Here is a 22,956-nt window from a genome sequence, read left to right as displayed (position 1 = left end):
TAAGGCCCGTGGTCACAAAACATCTGATCCACCAAACCCTGAATAAGGCCCATGGCCCCAAACCATCTGAAATCGCAAAGTTCAGACAACTTCATAACATTTTGAGACATGGTGACGATGCAACACCCATCAAGTTTTATATTTATCATTGTGTCACTGGTCCTCGTTCCACACCCATGTCTGGCGCACAATTTCAGATACAATAGAAAGACACCAAACCCCTGCAACGGCTTGTGATTTGATTTTAAAAAACTGCCCATCTCTGTCACTGGGGAGTCATCCCCCATCGCTCCTCGCCTGTTTCCCACCTTGCTGTCTGTGTTTCCATCGCTTGTTGGTTCACACATGTCGAGCAATCTGCTTCCCTTAATTAGATTTCTGAAACTATCCTGCAAGATGAATATCTCCACCACAGCGCCTTGCTTTTTTAATTATACAGCAAGACATGATGCACAGAGCAGATCTGACAGACCAAGATGGCTTTTATAATCGAGTGTCTCGCACTCCCCTCCGCGACACACGCATGATCAATGTTCATGTATGCAGAGGAGAGACATTTACAGGCTTCGAATCAATGAGGTTGTTTATTAGGAGGACACTACGGCTTTCACTGTGAAAATATTTTATCAGGAGGACGCTTATTCTGCCACCGCAGAGTAATAATATACTAAAATATATATTACATAGCAATACATAGATTGTTAAGTATATTATAGAATATGCACTATACACAACAATAATAGCATTATTACTGTTGAAATTGACTGTACTATGAGTATTATTATTGGTAGTATAGTAGTGCTATTGTCAGTAATAATTGCCTCTAAGGGGTCCTCTGGCTCAACATTACCGGGGAGGGAGGGACTCTAACAGCTGTGGTATCTGGTATACACTGAAAGGGACCGTCCAGTGAAGCCTGCAGCGATATCTCAAAGCTCAAGTTGACATCAAGGAAAGGGACATTCTAGAAGTGCCTTTTGTCGCTGGCTGTAGTGAACTGGGCACTGCTCTTTCCCTCCACAGGGTGGCCCCTTCGACCTTTGTCAGGTTAGGTTCTTGTTCTAGACCTTCAACAAGACAGTTCCATCTTTACCTCCCACCAAAGTACTTTGTTGCACACCGGCAGTATGTACTTTCCCAGGGGCCCAGTTCCTGTGTCCTGAAAATAAAAATAAATAAGGTATAATTGTAATCTGACCCCCTGGACCTTGTTGGTTGGGGGGGTTAATTTAAAGATGTTTTATTGAATGTTGCCGCAATCTTGAGGGAGTCCACGGGAAACTGAGCTGGCCCTCTAGGCACCCATGGGAGTCCAAGGAGAGCCAGCATAACAGGATCGGGAAAGGATTGTTTTTTGTAAAGATGGAGGGGATTGGCGTCCATTGCAGTTGGGTGGGCTTGGCACTCAAGGTGCTGGGTGCAAAGCCTCCAGCCAATTTGAATTGGCATAGGTATGGTGGTAAAGCCTTACTTTACGTTAAAAAACATAGAAATTCACTGAAAAAAACAAAAGGTTAAAGTTAACTAATTGTAAATTGTATTTTTAAAGTGCTGCCTACACCTGACGAGGCTTTGAAGCACTTTGTGCTGATTAGCACGCTAATCCGGAATCCAAGATTAGAGTTCAGTATTTAGTAGATTAGTAATAAGTGTTTGTTTTCCATGTGCATTCGTTTTGTTAGGATTGTGGTCTTGTTTTCTTGTTTGTTTAGTAGAGTTTCGAATTGGGATAGAATGATGGGAATTAATTTGAACGGAGAAACTGTATGCTGTTTTTGTAAGTAGTCATGATGTGTGCCTTGTTGGTGGCCAGAAAAACGAGGGGGACATTTGAGAAGGATGTTGTGTAGTTCATAAAAGTGCGATATGAGTCACAGAGAGGAGGGATGGGACAAATGTTCAAAGGAGTATACTTTTATAACAAAACTGAGATTAATTTAGACATACATGTATACACATGACAATAGGTAAGGTTTTACCGGCTCTAGCAAACCCTCTATATAAATATCCATATGTACATAGAATCAGTGATAGTTACTAGGCCTGATGCGCACCTTTATCTTGTGGTGAGGTATGCACATTTTTTTCAAATACTAATTAACTTATATATGTTGTTTTAGTAGCAGGTATAAACCCCTCTATATACCCACGCATAATGTTCGTAGAAGCAACAATTATGAATTGGTCAAATGTATCTGTGGGTAACAACAATATAACAATAAGCATAGTTCAATGTACAATGACATGTGTAGCGACACCCTCATCTCCATACTGTGAGAAGCATAGTTTGTCATGTATACTGTTGTGGTATACTGTTGTGTTGTGAGTATAGTTGTCATGTGGGGAAGAAACATCTCTTGACTAATCATCTGAAGCTGAGATGTTTGAGGGGAGCGATTTCACATAGTTTGGCTGCTTGAACAGCGAAAGATGTTCCACCCATCGCTAGATATGTCAATACAATCTTATATTAATTTGTCAGAAATTCACAGAACAAAATCTAAGGTGGAAGTGATGTAATAGTTAGGTGTAAATGCCACCAGGTATATATTAAATCAGGAAACTATGCGACCAATCCCCTGCCGTTCATAGCTGAAGGCCAGGACCTACAGCCAACTCCCCCACTTCTCTCCCCCATGCCTAAGGTTGTGCGTGGTAGGGGGTTAGCATGAAGGGGGCTGGCTGAGGCATTGGGGTTGGGCCCAGGACCTGCTGTCAGCCCCATGTCTTGCATGGCCGAAGGCCAAGCTCTGTGGCCAACCACCATGCCCTTCGACCCTGTGCGGCGGGGTGGGGTTGCCCAGCTGTGGGGAGGGGGTCGGCATGCATGGCCTAGCCGCAGTGACTTTATGCAAAGCTGGGACTTGGTTGCAAACCTCAAGCTGCCCACAGCGGGAGGCTAGCATAGTTATATATGGCAAAAACATTTACATTTTTTTAAAAAAAACAAAAAATTACTGAATAGACCAAAAGTTAAAGTGATGTTATAGCTAGGTATGGAAATAATATCTACTTTACAAAAACAACCCTCAGAAATTCACTGAAAACAAGAAAGATTTAAGTGATGTTATAGTTAGGTCAAAATGTCAGTTTAAGGTAATATTTTAAAATAAAACAAAACACTGATATTTACCAGTTACAGTTAACTCCATAAAATTTGAAAATCAAGAACATTTGGTGAAAATCTGTTCAGTAGTTTTTGAGAAATAAATGTTCAAAAATTATGTATATGCAGATGGTTGGGCTTGCCGCAGACCCATGATCACAGAACTTCAATTAATAAAACGATCTTTTGGCGCTGTCCGATGGATCTGCAGGAAACTTTCATAGGAAACTTTCATCTCAATGGAAGTAGGCCAAACTTGGCATGTAAATTTGAACTTTACTCAAGTAATTGCCTTTGCTTTGTACGGTGTAGATTCGTTCAGTAGTTTTCAAAGAATTAGCTTTTTAAAAAGTGTTCTGTCTGGGCATTAAGACGTTAAATTTTGGAGACATCTGAACCACTAGTCTGTGGATTCCGCGCAGATTCACAAATCCAGAGAGGACTCACAAATCCAATTTAAAATAATTAAAGCTTCCCTGTGGGGAGGAAGTGGTAGGCCAGGCGAGTGGAGACCATTTTTAGGTCGGTGTTAGCAAAACGTTTTTGATTTTAGTACATTTATAAATATAAAACATTCTTAATTATATGGGCTTTGAGACAGCCCTTTTCATTCGTTTGTCAGTGGTCTCATTTACATTTTTCTTCTGTGCCCTACAGCACATAGAATGTAGCAATGCATCGGCCCATTTCAGCCATTGGCTAACTTCACTATGATGGCATTCTCTTTTCTGCAAGAACCACATCCACACACAAAGTACTTCCCTTTTGTGGCGGTAACTACTATGGCAATGTGTTCTTTCTGAAATCAAAAAATATTTTTGCTTTTAGAAAATAGTTTTTAAATTTTAGGAGTGCCCGATAGCTACCACAAAAATAAAATTTTGCAAAAATCATGATAAAACAAAACAAGTACTGACAAAGCCAAAAGGCTGGCAGCCAGCACCAAACCTACTGGCTTTGCCAATGCTTGTTTGAAGGCTGCTGCTGGTGCCTCTGTCTTTCCCTACAGCTCATTGGCATTTAATGCAGCATGCAAAGCAGGCGTATGTAAAATGAGAGAAAGAAAGAGAGAGAAAAAGAGTGAGATTGAAACAGAGAGGAAAAAAAGAGGATGGAAGGAAAAGAAGAGGATGGAAAGAGATCAGAGTGGGGGGAGTAAAAAGAAACAGAAAAAGGATGGATAGAAAAAGAGAAAGGAGAGAACGGGGCTAGTTTGAACAGCTTCGCAAGGGCCGCTTTTGGTTCCCAGTTCAGTCATTAATGTTTTGACCTCTAAAGAGCATGAAAGATTGGCCGGGGTAGGATGGTTTTGTAGGGGTAAGGGTTGCTGCTCAGAGGCTGAAACATTCTAAGATGCTTGGTCACTCAGGATTTTAAGCTACAAATCAACAAAACCTAGCATGGAAAAGAAATCACCCTAACAAAGTTAGAGGACACCCATTAGTAACCGGGCACCTTCCTCTCCTAAAGACAACATTCTCGATTTTTCACCTTGCAGTGCACCTAATTACAGAGCTGCAATAGATACTCCCGTTGAACAATCAATATTACATACTTATTACAAGGAGATCAATGAAAAAATATTATTTGAAAAGCAAGCAACCTGATACCATTTTTACTACATTTGTATCGGTATTCGAAAAACCAAGATAAATAAGTAGAATATTTACCTTTCCGTTGTTAACTTTTTAGATCTTGCTCGACAGCAACCCTCAGCAAAACCTATTGTTACCACTTCAGTAAAATGTATAGAGAATTGCCTCGCCTCTGTCCAGGGGATTATTTACTCTCTTATTATTTAACTCTTCTTGTTATTGTCTGTTTAAAGTACTAATCCGCCTACCATACAGAGATTTGGAGTTTAATGCATCTCAAAGGTAGATTGAAGCACTTTGCAAAGGTTAACTGGCCATCTTTCGGTTGCTTTTTCCTGTTGTTATACTGGTACTAATGAGGTGAAATATTTGCTGAGACAGTATTACCACAGTATTACCATGTGTACAAACTAATGTAGTAATAATATCAAAAAATGTGCACATTATGCTGCATAATCTGAGGTTTCCTGAAGCTTACATTAGTCCAAATGCAATCAGTTTGGTTTATATATTTTTTGAGCCAGCAGGCTTTATTAGGTCTGGTATTAGCTAAGTCCTTTGATTTTGCTAAAAGTTTATGTATTGTATGCTTATTTAGAGGAGCTTTCAGCAAACCCTCTTCCCCCAGTGGTCTGTTATTGTGTAATTCACATGTTATTCGCCCACTACAGCATACAGCATGGTGCAAGCAGGGTTGGACTGGCCAATAGAGCAATCCGGCAGTGCCCAACAGGCTGGTTTCACAGGTCAGTGTGTCGGCCAGTTTTTGGACTGTTTGTGGGCGTGATTTATTGTCTGCTGGTCTGTTTTTTACTGTTGATTTCCCCGATAATAAACAAACATTGCCTGAAGCAAGCTCAAATCCGTGCAAACTTCAATACCTTGCAAAACACTTCTACAGCATGTCTTTAGATGCTCAAAACTGCCCCAATTTGCAAACATGGGCCAGCTTTCTAATAAAAAAATGGGGCCAATTTTATTTTGGTGCCTGACTGTATTTTCTGTCCCCGTTTAGAGCTCACCCACCTCAGCTATTGGCTAACTTCACTGTGAGCAACAGAATTCGACCTTTTCGCAAGAAGCACACCCACACACAAAGTGCTTCCCTGAAGTGCCAAGGACTACTATGGCATTGTATGCTTTTTTGAGATCAAAAATACATTTTTCCTTTAACCAATGTTTTTTTCAGATTGATGACGGCCCATCAGCTTTCCCATCAGCAACATTTTGCAATATCTGTGGCAAAACAAAACAACCAACCTATCAACTTATTAACAACAGACCCATTGGCTTTGCCAATGTTTGTTTTTATTGTCATAGGGCCTTATTTCGAGGTGGTGGACAGGATACTATGTCATAACCAGGGTCATAACCAGGGCCACTGTAATTATGTGATTTTGTGGCTGTAGCTTTTTTTGCATAAATATAAAATTGACACATCTGCCACATAGTCCACCATCTGCTGTATAACCTACAGATGTTAACAGTAATAATTAATTTCCAGCCTAAATGGATCAAAGGTAACAAAAAATATGGTGATGTTGGTTTGCGAACAGTGGAAGGCCCTTTGCAAAGGTTAACTGGTAATCTTTCAGTTGTTTTTTTCTGTATTTGTTTGTTACACTGGTACTAATGAGGTGAAATCTTTGCCCAGACAGTGTTACCACAAGTACAAAATAATGAAGTGATAGTATCAAAAAATGTGCACAATATGCCACATAATTTTCCATTTCTTGACACACAATGTAGTCACCCATGCTGCATAATATGGTGCTCCTCTGCCACATAATTACAGTCACATATAATGTGCCATATTAAAAATGCCATTGGCTATAATGCACTTGCATTATGGCAGACAAGACGTCTACCAAGTTTGTGATGAAGTATCCTGTTCACCAAACAAGACCTTTAGGGCTCAAAAAGCAAGCCAGATCTTTTGGCAATTAATGTTCTCTATACTTCGGCTCCACAAATCCCGTTTGTATATGCCCATTTCCCATCAACTACAAACTGTAGTTTTATGATCAGAATTCCTGGCCCTTTCATGCCTTTCTTTTGACACTAAAAGGGGCAAACATTTTCAAAATTAAGTGTGCATTTTGGATTCTTGCTGACACTTCATTTTTTACAAACCAAACAAAATACAACTACAATTAGCAACATTTGGTAATATCTGAATGGTGGGGAAAGTCAAGACTTCATAAATGGGACTTTTTGACCAACAGTGGTGAAGACATCCTTTTCAGGGTAAAATGACTTTCACCACCCCTACGAGTTTATGCGTGCTGTGGGTGTACGTATAAAATGGATTGCAGCATGTGTAAAGGCAAATTATGAAGGTGCCCTACAAACAACAAGCTTGGATCCCCTTCACTGTTTTCTTTTTTCACTGATGGTTTTACTTCTAATTGAGTGTTAATTGCTGTAACTGCAAATTCACATAATGAACCTCTGTGCAAGCACCACCTCGAACAAATGTATTCTTGGTTTTACAGATACTGCAAAGTACGGCAGGCCACCTGTTAGCTGTGCCCTGTTAGTTTGTGAAGCACTCCCCGTGCTAAACCAAGAAGCAATGTGTCAGACAAGAATACAAAGGCTTCTGGAATATAATCTTGGCCGGATGGACACTTCTAGCTGGACTGCTCTCGGATGCTGAATGACAAAACTGATAGAATTATGGAACTCTCTGCAAACCGACAGACTTATTAAGTAAGACATCTAGAGCAGGAGGCTAGAGAAGTGATGAATGCTGTCCTCTACAGGAATATAAAGCTGGTGCTTGTGCACAAGTGGAGAGAGGTTCAACACTGGCTAAAGTTCCCATAAAACCTGATCTGTAGACTTTGAACCTCAGAGTGTGTCTTTATTTGGGAAGCTGCTTTTGCTGTACTGCAAGACCCGTGAGGTGCTGGCTTTCTGTTCAGTAGACCTCTGAGACAGGTACACCCACTCCTCATCAGCCAAAAGGAGTCTTTGGTAGCAAAGTGGTATAAAAGTGGCAACAGAAAATCTTCTCAGTTCTCAGAATGGACAGGACACCAATTGCATTCAAGGAACTTGATTCTTCACGTTACACCCAAAGGGCAAAGTGTTGATGTTATTACTGACTTCGGAAAATAAGTTGCTGGCAAAACAGCATGGCCCCCACAAGATGATCGAGGCAGTAGAACCAGACTCCTATAAAGAGGAACATCCGGAACAAAGACATTCAGCTATATAATATTAACCTACCCAAGTAATGGGAGGAACCAACCGTAAATGGCATGATGGGAATATTTAGGACAGAGAAACCTGAAATAGAAAACAAGTTTCCTAAACGAGAAAGGTCCACCTGACAAGACATCATGGATCAAATAGTCCAGAGAAGGAAAATGGATCTCAAACAATTGATGCAGAAAGTGGGACAGGTTTTTCCAAACATTCAGGGAAGATCCATCTGGTCCAACAGGCTATCATAACCTCCCCGGGGCAAAATATTTTATCTGCCTGTACTGCATTCCAGAGACCAGAAGGCAAGTGGTTCAACAGGAAGTAGAATTCATGCTTTAGCTTCACAGTTTTGAACCCGCCATGAGTGAATGGACTTCTCTAATTGTACTGGCACCAAAGGTGGATAGAACTATATGATTAAGTAAAGACTTTAGACAGGTGGATAATATATCTTCATTTGGTGCCTACCCCATGTCCCAAGTCAATTACTTAATTGGGAGACTGGGCAAGGCCAAGTTCATTAATTCATTAGACTTCACAAAATGATACCAACAGGTGCCCTTACAACAAGATGGAAAACATAAAACAGCCTCCTCCACTTCAGAGGGTCTGTTTCAGTTTAAAGTACTCCGTGGAGCGACTACTACATTTCAGAGACCGATGTGCTAAAGCCAGTCATCCCATCAATAATACTTAACTGTGGGTGGGGCTAAATCCAGGCACTTCAAACATACTTGACTGCAGTTGGGATGTCGGGCTTGCCTAGGCTGGGCAATCAGCAGGGGTCATTTGATGCAAATCCCATCGAGGAGAAACAGGTGGTGTGCTACGCGGACCCCTCGCGAGGGGGAAGGGTCACAAAGGAAAGAGACAAAATATGGAAAATGGGGGGCAGATGAGGTCAACCTTGATTCTGTACATCCTACACATAGACACTGAGGAACCATGGGGACTAAGTTATGACATGTTGGATTTGTGCGAGTTATTTCTGAAATCAATAAATATATAATTTGAAAAAAGAATAGATAGCTGCGTGCTTGGATGGCATAATCATCCTCAGCGTTGAGTTGCAAGATAATTTTAAACATCTGGGGGCTGTTCTTTCTGCTCCGGATAAAACAGAATTAACTGTCAGCCTTGCAAATTGTGTCCATGCAGTTTCCCAAGTTAAGTACGTGGCACAGGTTATTGGGAGTTGTCTGATAAAGTGGCAAGTAGACAAAAGAAGCCTTTTGAGATTCTTCATGTGCTACTGTTGTTCAATTATCAACTAACTTTCCAACAATGGCTCCCTTCACAGCTGCTCTACTGAAAAATACTCTGCCAAGCCAAATTGAGTGGGGCCCTTTCCAGGAAGTCTATTTCGTTTCTCCACAGAATCTGATATCAGAGTACCCTGAGGTCTCTGTCCAGACTTCTCAGCCGCCATCTGGCTCCAAACAGATGCCTCTGGCACAACCCTAGAGACTGCACTATCCACGAAAGTGAGGATGGCTGTTACTAATTTGCAAGTTATTGGCACGTAATATAGCTTACTCAACGATACAGGACTAATTAGCAATCAAATGTGCCACAGAAGCCTTACAATACTATCTTTTGGGTCATCATTTTTCATTTTATCTGATCATGTCCCTCTGACGTGGTTATCTCACCACAAACAGCAACTATTCCATCCGGAAATGTTTCTTGGTCTTACAACCTTTTTCTTTAACTGTTTTGCAAAAACCTGGCTCTCTATCGACTAATGTTGATTACCGTCCTAGAGTGCCTGGACACTCTCTGACCCACTGAGTGTATATGAAGAAGGGTCAGCTTTGACCTGTTGTAAGTATTGTGGGATTTTAACCACGCCCACCGCACGCCCATCTGACTCACTCGTTTGTGGGCTTGCCTTTCAAAAATCCTTTATCATCATTGGTAAATGCTTTACGTTTGTCCCTTCTTGGGGAGGTTTTGTTACCACCTTGCAGACTGCCCCTTTTACATGGATAATTGCACAATTGCCGATTTGTTTGACTGCAAGCAAACTTCTTTTTGTGTCTCTCCTCCGCACTCATGCTCATGTCGGCCGTAGCACTTTGAATTGGCTCGCTTACGTCAACTGTTTTACTTTTCATTTTCAATTTGAGTGGCAAGAAAACTCCAGTAAGGAATTTACAACACTAATAGCTCTAACTCAAGCAAACGCGAGACCCATTACATTGCAAATGCTTGTTTTGCAATACAGTCAGTTGATTCTATGATGCGCTGACATTTAACGGGTAAGACTTTGTTTTAGTTTCATGGGTACTCAAATATCTTTAGTGAACCATGGATCATAGTCTTCATTCAAAGGCCACAGCGCAAGGAGAACATAAATGTACTGGTATGCCCTAGATAATACCTTTCATATGTACCTACATTTTTTATGATTACACAATAGGCCTTAATGCATAAAGGATCCTGTACATGATAAAGAACTCATACATTGATGTCCCCATCCCCTGAGGTTAAAAGGCCCAGCGTCGGTAAGATAACCGAAGAGTGCATAAAATACTCTTTCATCACAAAGTCATGAACTGAACTACATTTAATGAGGTCATTTGCACCTTCAGAGGGGCTCAAGACTTTTTTGTTAACATGCGGTTCTCTTTGAAAATGAGGGGGGACACGCCACGATTAGATCCTTGTGCAAACTAATTGTGGGAATTTGAAAAAAGTGAGAAATTAACTTGTTCAGTTAATGAGCAGAACACAGATTATGGTAATGATGTGGAACTGATTGGGAAAGGTGTTACCTGTGTAATACCGGGTGATGCAGTATTATTGATGGGATAAATTTAAGAATGCTTCACCCATAAAACTTGTATGATAAAAATGTTTTGTTTTATGCAGAATGTTATGAAATGGGTTTGTGTAGATTCACCAGAAGGTTAAAAATGTGGCCTGTGAAAAAATTAAATTGTGTATGTTTTGAAGCAATTACTACTGGCTAAGCAAAAGTGGCCTTGTGTCTGTTTCAATAAAGAAAATAAATTGATGTGTGCCATATGTGTACATTAACACATCCCAAAAGGCCCTTAATGGCTGCCGTTCCTTCTTTACCAACATTTTGCCACAGCCTTTTAGCAGGTGCGCCCGGCAGTACCACTCCACTTGGATGGAGACATCAAAATCGCCACACAAAGCCTCTTCAGACTTCCAGGACACAATCATATTACCACTAGCAACATCAAGCAGACAGCATGGCCATGAGACACCAAAACATTTACAAACTATTACCTATGGTCTTGAAAATGACCCGTGCCAAGGGACCGATACCCCATCCCACGTACAGCCACAGTCTATGATCCACCCATCTAAACCTTCTTGCCACCCCAAACCACCTGCTAAGTCCAGATTTTGGCCTTTCCCCTGCTATGGTCCATTCCCTGCCAACTTGAGTAGTACCACCTATCAACAAGCCTTTTAAAAGCCACCTGCTGCCCAGTGACCTCCAGAATGACTTAGTATTTAACCTATCCACTCCTCATTAGCCCATGTGCTTAAGACTTACGACTCATCACTGAATGCGTGCGTGTGTGTGTGTGTGTGTGTGTGTGTGTGCGCGCGCACGCTCACAGTCTTGCCCACATATTTTCTAGAAGAAAGTCTCCCCAAACAAATACATTTCAGGCTTCCTTTGGAATAAATCCTGATGGGAGTCACGCTGCAGCTGCTTGGCAGTACACACCATTTGTGTTGGCCTGAGAAAGTCCAGCAGAATCAAAACACTTAGTGTGTGTGAAAGCACTCAGCTCCTTACAGTGCAACCTGGAGCAAAACGAAGTTTGGTCTTGGGGTGGAGATACCGCTTCGTCACAGCACAGTCTTGGAAGTGGATGTAACACAGACTGTGCAACTGCACACAAAAAACACAAAATCAAGAAAGAAAACAACAAAGCAAGAAAGAAAGAAGAAAATGAACGAAAGGGAAAGAAAAGAAAAAGTGAGAAACTCTAAAAGGGAGTACGCAAGAAAGAGAAAGGAAGAAATCAGCAAGTTTAAAGCTTAGAATAAGATTGCAGGGCAAAATAAAATACACAAACAATTTATAGTAAAAAGAAAATAAACGAGAAAGAAAATGTAACTAAAAAGATGTCGAAGAATGTAATAAGGAATAGAAGAAGAAAGGAAATTCTGTATAGTAAATGCAAGCGAGAAAGAAAAAGAAAAATGTTGAAGTAACAAAAAGGAAAGGGGAAAATACGAAGGAGACAAAGCAATTTAGAGGAACTGAAACATAAGGAGGTGCAAAGAAAATTGACATTAAAAGAGAGAATGGACGAGCAGAATGGAGCAAGGGAACAAAAATCAAGTGTAAAAAATAGAAACAGAAACTATAAAAACAAAAAAATAGAAAATGGGTGAGCCCTCAATACGATGATTGAAACCTGTAAGATTTACTCCCAAAGTATGGACATTGATGATTATTTAAGCCGCTATCGATGCACTCGTGTAGTAAAACAGACCTCACGTTACCTGATTTGGTTACCTAGAACTTGGCTTTACAAGAACGACTTCTTGTGCATCACGGCATGCATTAATTAGGATGCATCCCCGGCGTGCCTGCATGCATCATTTGTGAACTACTCCAATGGATTTTCTCAAATCGCCATCATAGAGTGAAAAAAGTGCCAGCTCAGCACTTACTGCTCCATAAACTACTATTTTATGCTGGAGCACAGAAACACTTAATCAGGATTCTCGGTGGTTTATTCAGAAGCCGCCATCAATCACGTCGTAGTACAGCACTCCAGATTGACAGAGAGGGTTACTTAGCGCTAACCAATCAGTGTCAATGTAACGGAATTGCTGGGAAACGAGGGGAGGGGGAGAGCCGTGATCATGACACAGGTTGAAGGGAAGCGACCATTGACAAGATGCGCAAACAGCATCCACAGAATAGGGCCTCTGGTTGCCACCGAACTCTGTCCAAACTTCTGCTTCAGTTACTGAAGATTTCATCCGGCTTGAGTGTAAAAGCCTCATTACGAGCTGGCCGGACTTCACTGCAGAGATATCAGGTCGCAATTTAAATTACCGGCCGGTAGCTCTGCAGAAAAGTCCGACCATTACGAGTTTCCCCCTGAAAAGGTGAATAATCGCAGGGGTCTAGATTTACTGGATATACCAGCAGTTTTTCATCATTTGGGTGAAAAATATGCAGGCATTTTGCAGGACTGCTGTTGGTCATCACAGTTGGGCGGGGGATAGGGCATCATGTGGTCCCTCTGGGCAGCTACAGGAAGTGAGCAACGCTGGCGCCTGCAGCCCTTGGCATTCAGCAAGTTTTACAGGCCCTTGGTTTCAGAGCCTGGAATTATCAGTACGGTGTTTTCAGGCCCGATACATACAGGCCTTACAGGACATACTTGTGGGAGGGACTTGGGTTATTTCACCCACAGTTATCGCTCCACGTGAAATAACCCAATTCATAAGGAGACCCTAAATCTACAGCAGACAGTCATATTGTAGATCACACAACCCAAGAACTCCCACAGAAAATAACAGCTCAACGCAAATCAACACTGGAACTGAAACCCAAGCACATGGGAGGACGGGTTCAGGATCTTGGCTCAGGTCATTAGGAAGCCTGAAATACTGGGACCCACACCAAAAAGGCCATTACGAGACTATGAGTTGTTAATGTCAACCAACCACAACCTAAATCCAGCCACATGAACTGCTGGGTCTAGCCAGGGTAATGATAAACCAGACAGACACAAGACAAAACACAACAATCATAAACTGGAAGAGAATCCTCATAGACAATTACAGTTCAACCCAATCCAACACTGAAATACAATGAGATGGAAGTGTTGGGCTGAGAAGGATGAAGAAAATATTATGACCCACATCTAGTTGTCCACCACCAGACCAGAGCCTATCCGTATGACCCAAATGCAGGTAAAGTCCGGCTTCATACATTGTGGACCTACCCAGATTCATCCTCAGCATAAACACCACAAAAACACACCAACCAAAATCTGGAAGAAAGCACATAAAGAAAACAACTAATAACAGCCTGACACCGAAAATAACAAAGTGTACTACAAATAAAAGCATCTGGCACACAAACCACCATCCACACGAGACAAAATTAGATCAAACATACGCAATTAAAATGAATAAAGAAACAAAAAAATACAATTGTTCCCCCAGCTGCAAAGAGGCCTGTACTGAAAGAACAAAGCAACACAACCGCTTACAACGAATTTGCATTTGCAAGAACAAATTATATTGGCGACTTTCAAGGTCCCTGCAAAATTTCTGAACTATTGCTGTAAAACACCGAAATTCTACATTTTGCACATCTGTCTGTCTCCCAAGTTAATTAGAGTGAGGACCAAACCATGTCTATTTTGACTTTCTGACAACCCAGCACACCACCTTCCCTGCAAACTCATGATTTACATCAAGCCAGAACCACCACTGTAAGATGTACATTCACATCATGAGGACGTGTTCTGAATATTTAACATCGTTTACGCTTATTATGAATGTAGCAGAATTCCCTGCACAGTTCAGAGGTTTGTGCTTCCATATCCCCGGTCCATAAGTAAACATCACATCTCTGTGGCACACATGGGTGGTGGAAAGCCACCCCCCCCAGACAAAGTAACAAGCAAACAGAAGAAAATGGGTGATGCAAAGAAGGCAGAGGGGAACAGGATTAAAAGCAAGCAGTAGTGAATGGTTGATGCAAAGAATGCATGCGAGCAGGATGAAAAGCAAGCAGTGGAGAGCAGGATGAAGAGCAAGCAGTGGAGGATGGGTGTTGCAAAGAATGCATGCAGTGGGGACAGGATGAAAAGCAAGCAGTAGAGGATGGGAGATGCAAAGAATGCATGCAGTGGGGACAGGATGAAAAGCAAGCAGTAGAGGATGGGTGATGCAAAGAATGCATGCGAGCAGGATGAAGAGCAAGCAGTGAAGGATGGGTGTTGCAAAGAATGCATGCAGTGGGGACAGGATGAAAAGCAAGCAGTAGAGGATGGGTGATGCAAAGAATGCATGCAGTGGGGACAGGATGAAAAGCAAGCAGTGGAGGATGGAAGATGCAAAGAATGCATGCAGTGGGGACGGGATGAAAAGCAAACAGTGGAGGATAGGTGATGCAAAGAATGCATGAGAGCAGGATGAAGAGCAAGCAGTGGAGGATGGGTGATGCAAAGAATGCATGCGAGCAGGATGAAGAGCAAGCAGTGGAGGATGGGTGATGCAAAGAATGCAGTGGAGAGCAGGATGAAGAGCAAGCAGTGGAGGATGGGTGATGCAAAGAAAGCATGCACTGGGGGCAGGATGAAAAGCAAGCAGTGGAGGATGGGTGATGCAAAGAATGCATGCGAGCAGGATGAAGAGCAAGCAGTGGAGGATGGGTGATGCAAAGAATGCATGCGAGCAGGATGAAAAGCAAGCAGTGGAGGATGGGTGATGCAAAGAATGCATGCACTGGGAGCAGGATGAAAAGCAAGCAGTGGAGGATGGGTGATGCAAAGAATGCATGCGAGCAGGATGAAAAGCAAGCAGTGGAGAGCAGGATGAAGAGCAAGCAGTGGAGGATGGGAGATGCAAAGAATGCATGCAGTGGGGACAGGATGAAGAGCAAGCAGTGGAGGATGGGTGTTGCAAAGAATGCATGCAGTGGGGACAGGATGAAAAGCAAGCAGTAGAGGATGGGTGATGCAAAGAATGCATGCAGTGGGGACAGGATGAAAAGCAAGCAGTGGAGGATGGGAGATGCAAAGAATGCATGCAGTGGGGACAGGATGAAAAGCAAACAGTGGAGGATAGGTGATGCAAAGAATGCATGCGAGCAGGATGAAGAGCAAGCAGTGGAGGATGGGTGATGCAAAGAAAGCATGCACTGGGAGCAGGATGAAAAGCAAGCAGTGGAGGATGGGTGATGCAAAGCTCGCAGAAGAGAACAGGATGAAGAGCAAGCAGTGGAGGACATGTGATGCAAAGCATGCACTGGAGGCAGGATGAAAAGCAAGCAGTGGAGGATGGGTGATGAAAAGAATGCAGTGGAGAGCAGGATGAAGAGCAAGCAGTGGAGAGCAGGATGAAAAGCAAGCAGTGGTGAGCAGGAGATGCAAAGAAAGCATGCAGTGGGGGCAGGATGAAAAGCAAGCAGTGGAGAATAGGTGATGAAAAGAATGCAGTAGAGAGCAGGATGAAGAGCAAGCAGTGGAGGATTGGCGATGAAAAGAATGCATGCGAGCAGGATGAAAAGCAAGCAGTGGAGAGCAGGAGATGCAAAGAAAGCATGCACTGGGGGCAGGATGAAAAGCAAGCAGTGGAGGATGGGTGATGCAAAGAAAGCACCCAGAAGAGAACAGGATGAAGAGCAAGCAGTGGAGAACAGGTGATCTAAAGCATGCACTGGGGGCAGGATGAAAAGCAAGCAATGGAGAACAGGTGATGCATAGCATGCAGAAGAGAGCAGGATAAAAAACAAGCAGCAGTGCATAGGGTCTGCAAAGCATGAGACACAAAGCTTGCAGAAGAGAATAGGATAAAATGCAAGCAGCAGGGCATAGGGTCTGCAAGGCATGAGACACAAAGCTTGCAGAAGAGAATAGGATAAAATGCAAGCAGCAGGACATAGTGTCTGCAAAGCACGAGACACAAAGCATGCAGAAAAGAACAGGATAAAATGCAAGCAGAAGGGCATAGGGTCTGCAAGGCATGAAACACAGCATGCAGAAGAGAACAGGATGAAAAGCAAGCAGCAGGGCATAGGGTCTGCAAGGCATGAAACACAGCATGCAGAAGAGAACAGGATGAAATGCAAGCAGCAGGACATAGGGTCTGCAAAGCATGAGGCACAAAGCTTGCAGAAGAGAATAGGATAAAATGCAAGCAGCAGGACATAGTGTCTGCAAAGCACGAGACACAAAGCATGCAGAAGAGAACAGGATAAAATGCAAGCAGAAGGGCATAGGGTCTGCAAGGCATGAAACACAGCATGCAGAAGAGAACAGGATGAAATGCAAGCAGCAGGGCATAGGGTCTGCAAGGCATGAGACACAATGGGAATGGGGTATTTGTGATGTAAAGCAGAAGCAGAGAACGGGTGATGCAGAGACTGCAGAGGGGATAGAATGCAAGGCACGTAGTAGAGGATGGGTTACAGGTTGCATGTGGCATGTGGCAGAGGAGGAGATGCGAGGCATGCATTGGCAGCTGGGGTGAAAAGAGTGCTGCGCTGTATTGTAATGTACTGCAACAGTTATATAGCGCTTTCTACCCATGTAGTGGGTGGAGGAAGCAAAGCTCTGAGTAGGAACGGGTACTGAGTTTCACGTCATTAACCTGTACTCGGGTGAGGCACAGAGGCTGGATAGGTCACATTTCTAATCACCTGTTAGTATAATGATGACTGCACTAGAAATGTCATCACACGACCATAAGGGCTGATGACAGCATCACACGACTCTGGACCCAGAGCAGACGAACAGACTGTGTCATTTGACTCAGACCTCAACATAGGAAATAAAAAGCTCGACGAAGTGACCGCCTTCATGCATATCTTCACCAGCACACATACCAATACAGTGTATTTTGAGAGTCAGTATCTTCTGCAGCCACTGCGAAGGCGCTACACAAGTTCCAAGCGCTTGGTGGTACATCTCTTCCTGCTTAGAACTGTGTCCTTGATCTCTTCACGGGTTCAAGCCACCGGATGAATCCAATACACCAGAAAGGGTAGTTCATATGAACCAGCAGTAGCTTACCCCCGAATAAGTGTCATTGATAAGTATTGTGAAATGGAAGTGAGTAATTGTAATAAAACAACTGCTTGATAGCTATACTAAATGACAAATCCAGAGATTGACAAACGGGTTGGAAAAGTATCTGTGACCCATGGGTCTATCCTTCTAGGGAGTGCCTAATTTGTAAATAAAAACGTGCCGGTACCCAAAGCTCTCCTTTGAAACATGCGGCTGCTGCAATCAAATGTGCGAACACGGAATACTGAGGCAGCGTAATCCTGAAGCCATCTTGGGCCTCCTTAATCTGTTTACAGCCACTCCCTGCCCCTTCAGCTCACTTTTGCAGCTTTCTTCTTTCTCCCTTTGTGACGCTTTTTCATTTCCTCTCTTCCTCCATCTTTCCCATATGTGTCTTTTGCTCGCAGCAAGTGTTTGAGGCAGCAGAATAAGTGCTGGCCCTCAAAAATAAGTGCTGGAGCTCCGCACCGGAAACAACAAGCACAAATTAAGCACTGCTTCTAACCATACCGTGCATTCTTTCTTCCTTAATTCTACCAGACATGGTCCCTTCATCATATCTCTCTGTTAACCACCCCCAGTCATTGTCCTTACTTCATACTCTTAGCTCAGCCCATCCCCCATAACAAGGTCCCTACATAATCCTTCCTTTGAATGATCTCGCTAACTGTGATCGATCTCACCTTCTTTTCTTTGGTGACTCCATCTCCTGCCCTTTGTTGTCTCCAGAATCTTTCCTGTCCCTTGAATGATTCATCCTCTTTTCCTTGATCCATCCACTCTCCTTCCCTTGGTCCCTCTTGTCAGCTACCTCTCTCCTTGCTTGCTTCATCATCCTTCCCTTATTCCCATTCACCATTCGTTCCTTGGCCCTTCTAGCCTGGATTCCTTGCCCTCTCTATTTACTTTCCATTGCTGCCACATAACCTCCTCCCTTGATACTTCATCCACTGTTCCTTACCTCCATCCATACTTCTTTCCTTACACCCTTCATCATATTCTCGTTGGTCCCTCCACCCTCCTTCCCCTTTGATACATCCACCCCGCTTTGTTTGCTTCCTCCTTCCCTTGGTCCCTCCTTTTGCCTTCCCTCAGCCCCCATCTTTCGCCTTCCCGTAGTCCAGGGTTCTGCAAAGTCGGTCTTGGAGAGCCGGATCCATGCCAAATTTTTTGCATCACGCATTTAGAAAAAAGATATTTCAGAAATCTACATTATTCTAAATAAATGTAGATATGCAAAAAATCTGGCATGGACCTGGCTCTCCAGGACCGACTTTGCAGAACCCTGCCTTAGTCCCTCAGTCCTCCTTCCTTTTGACCCTCTATCCTCCTTTCCTTCATTCCATGACCTTCTTTACTTCGGAGGATACACCCTCCTTCTCTTGGTAACCCCAAGCTTGCTCTTTCCATCTTCATTTCCTTGGCTACCTCTTTACCTTGGTTCATAAATCCTGCTTGGTTTGGGTCCCCAAACAATACTTCACAGAATTTTTCCATTTTTATATGACCTGGCCATCCTCCTCCACTTGTTTTGCCCACCCTTCTTTCCTGGGTTTTTACACCGTCTTTCCTTGGTATTTCCACCATATTCCCTTGGTCACGCCATCACCCTTTCCTTGCTTCCTATTTTCTCCTTTCCTTGGTCTTTTCATGCTTCATTGGTGAGTTGCACCATGCTCCTCTCTTGTTCTCTCCATCCTCCCTGTTTTACTGTTTCCATCCTCCCTTCCCTGTTCCATTCTTTCTTTCTTTGATTGGCACTTTCTTCCTCCTTCCATGCTCCATCCATTTCCCTTCCCAGGATCGTTGATTCTTGGCCCATTTCACATTTTCTCCTCTTAGTCCCACCATTTCCATCCTTCCTTGGTCCATTCATCTTTGGTCCATGCAGCTACGGTGCCTGCATTCAACTTTCTCTTTAATCTCTCCACCTTGCCTTGACTCATTCCATTCATCATTCCTTCCTTTGGTCCATTCACCAGCACTTTCTTGGAACCACTGTCTTCACTTCCCTTGGTCTAGTCAATCTTGGTCCATCCATCCTCGTATTCTTGATCCCTCCACTGTTCGATCCCATGGTCTCTTCAGACTTCCTTCTCCTGACACCTCTTTTCTACCTTCCCTTGGTCCTGGAGGCCTCACTTCCTTAGTGATTATTCCTTGTTACGTACACCCTCCCTTTCCTTAGCCACTCCATCTCCCCATCTTTGGTCTATTCAGCTTTCCTTTCATGGTCCATCCTTACCTCCTCCACTCATCCCTCCATTCTTCGTCAGAATGCCTATCCTTCCATCACTGACCATCGTCCCCTTAACCATCCCTTACATTGGACTCTCCACACTCCCTTCTCTTGGGCTCTCCATCTTCCCTTACTTATTCCATCTAAACTCCTTTCTTTTGGTTTCTCAACCCTCCTTTATTTGGCGCTATTCAACTGCCCATCCTTAATGTCCCCACCAATCAAACCTTGGTCCCTCCAACCTCCCTTCCCATGGTGTCTCCTTCCAGCTTTCACGGTCCATTAATTTCCTTGGTTTGCGCATCAACCCCTAATGTCTTCATTCATGTCTCCTCCTTAATCCTCAATCCACCCTTGCGCGGCTTGCTTATCCTTTCATCAACGGCCCATTCGTCCTCCCGTCCCTTCTCTTGGTGCTGTATGGTCCCTCCCTTAATCCAGTCTTCACGTGGACTTCACCCCTTCATTGCTTATAATTCCTTGTTCCCTCTTCCTCCATCCATCCTCCTTACCTTACGTCCTCCACCGATTTCCCTTCGTTCTTCCACCCACCTTGTCTTGCTCCACCCTACCTCTCCGCCTTGCGACCTCCACCCTCCCTCTTTCAATGCTCTGCCCTTTGTTGCAGCTTCATCATGCGCCCGAGGCACGGGGGGCCATGGGTGCCCTCACCTTCCCTCGCTCAGACACACCTGCCGCCTGCGCCCTCACCTCAGATCCGATGCTCAGCATCCAGACGGCTTCCTGGCACTTGGTACTCCAGCCGACGCCAGAGCCACTCCCTCCTAGCTGGAGGGTGGGGAGGAAAAGCAGCGCAGATCGGACACCCCCGGGGACGCAGCCTGCTGCTCCCCACCTCCTTCCGGTGCAGAGCAGGCGTCCACGCCCTGAAGAAGCACCGCTGATGTCCAACTCCCCGGGATTCACCATTCAAGATGCGCCCCCGAAATCCAGGTCTGGCTGGTGCGGAACGCCCATTTACTCCAGGTCGTGCAGCCCCGGTTTCCAACTGAGTAGATTTCTGCCCTGAAGATGCAGCCAGTCTGTCCCTCCTGCAGCTGAAGATGTATCCTGTGCATGCAGACGGCGCGCTCTCTCACTCGAGACCCTGGGGACGCACCAATCCTGCGCCCTGCGGATGCACGCGTGGTCCAGGGCCGGGAGATGCAGCCCTGCTGTATTCCCACGGGTGATGCAGCGCTGTCCCCCGGCTGCAGCGGATTCACTCCTGCGGTCAGCGCGGCGTCGGGGGCCAAGCCCGGCCTCTCTCCTCCGCGGCTCAGCCTAGGACAGTCTGGCCCGGGCTCCACCTCCCGGGTCTGCCTGGGACGGGCTCCGCCTGCTGGTCCCTACACCGCTCCTCTGAGTGATGAGACAAAAGAGGAAGCCGGGAGGAGGCAGCAGCAGGGAAAGGAGGAGCATTTTTCCAGCTGTTTTGCAGGCAATTGTGATTGATTTTGTGGTTCACGTCGCTGCTCTTCCAAATAAATCTACGAGGGAGGGCAGAATAAAATAAATGACTTAGTTTTCTTTTTAAACCAATAACATGCCTGACTAGTTTTGAGTAAACACCCTTGTTACATCATCCTATTTTGTGCTGAGTTTCATAGATTTTTACCAGCCAATGTATATAGATCTACGTAAAGGTTATGGTAATTAACACGGAATTAGGAGTGTTTTCAAAATGTTTTCCCCACCTCCCTCCTGATAAAAATGCAACTCCTCCCATGCATGTCAATTTAAGATTAATAAAGGCCGCTGATGATGTAATGATATTCAGATGCAAATTAGTGGATACACTTATAACCTGGAAACCTGCAGACTTGGGTTCCAATCCGAGGGAAGGCATATGGCAAAAAATACATTTTGGGCCTGTGACTATGTCCCTGTGCCTGAAATCATGCAAGACGACACTACACAAAGAACCGCACTATCTCTAGTGTGAAAAAGAACGCCTCAATAAAAGTGTCTATCACATAACAATTCCTGGCAAATGCCTTTCAGACTGACAACCGCACGATATGAATTTACAACACTAATAGTTCTAACTCGAGCAAACGCGAGACCCATTACATTGCAAATGCTTGTTGGTATTTCTGATGCACTATGCTTTTCGCTCATTCTCTGAGGCCTAAGGTTTCTGTCCATCGTGCTGATTGGAGCTTTACACATTACTGCTTAGCCTCAGGATGCTCCTCTGGGAGTGGCAGTGCACTTTATAAATTTGTCATTCATTAATTCGACCACTGTTTTTGAACACACTGCAAATGTGTAAAGATAAAAACAAATGTTAAAAGCTTCTTTACTCTTCGTTCATCTTGTGAACGCCATGTTAGTTATTCTGAGGAGTGCTGCAGCGCTTCCCGCACCCCAATGACTTCTCAATTTACATTTCAGCTGCTGAATGCTTCACTTGTTGGGCCTTCCCTGCTGCTCCCTTCCATTTAACAATGTACCCCCTCATCCCCACGAGGAGTCTACTCTGCACCACTGCACCATACACCATTATACTCTGCAACAGTCTACTCTATGCCACTGCAGTCTATGCCACTTTACTCTACTGCAATCTACGCCATTCTGCTCGGCATCACTCTACTCTATTCTACACCGCTGCACTTCACACTACAGCACTCTACTCTGTACCACTCTACTCCACACCACTGCACTCTATACCACTGCACTCTACGCCACTGCACTCCATACCACTGCACTCTATGGCAATTTACTTTATGCCACTGCACTCAATGCCACTCTGCTCTACTGCACTCTACACCACTCTACTCTACTCGACTCCTCTGCACCACTACGGTCTATGCGACTGCACTGTATGCCACTCTATTCTACCCTGCAACACTCTACGCCACTCTACTCTGCCCCACTGTACTCCATGCAACTGCACACTATGCCAGTGCACTCTACACCACTGCCCTCTACGCCACTCCACTCTACGTTACTCCACTGTACTCTATTCTCCTGAACGCCACTCTTTGCCACTCTACTCTATGCCATGCTACGCTATGCCACGTCACTCTACCCCACTTCCCT

The 22,956-nt window shown here is 44.1% G+C and overlaps 1 protein-coding gene across 2 annotated transcripts in view; it reads right to left on the bottom strand.

Annotated features, from left to right (window-relative positions):
• Positions 1-21,297, bottom strand: part of CLIP2 (CAP-Gly domain containing linker protein 2) — a 400,768-nt gene extending 379,471 nt beyond the window's left edge. Inside the window, exon 1 of one of the 2 annotated variants that reach the window (XM_069226902.1) lies at positions 20,623-21,297. The gene's annotated coding sequence lies outside the window, so the exon portion shown is untranslated. The remainder of the gene's footprint in view (positions 1-20,622) is intronic. The other variant, XM_069226900.1, reaches the window with a different exon arrangement.
• Positions 21,298-22,956: the final 1,659 nt, after the last annotated feature.

This window comes from Pleurodeles waltl, chromosome 3_2 (assembly GCF_031143425.1).
Source record: "Pleurodeles waltl isolate 20211129_DDA chromosome 3_2, aPleWal1.hap1.20221129, whole genome shotgun sequence".
Classification (NCBI taxonomy): Eukaryota; Metazoa; Chordata; class Amphibia; order Caudata; family Salamandridae; genus Pleurodeles; species Pleurodeles waltl.
This window is presented reverse-complemented; position numbering and strand designations above follow the sequence as displayed.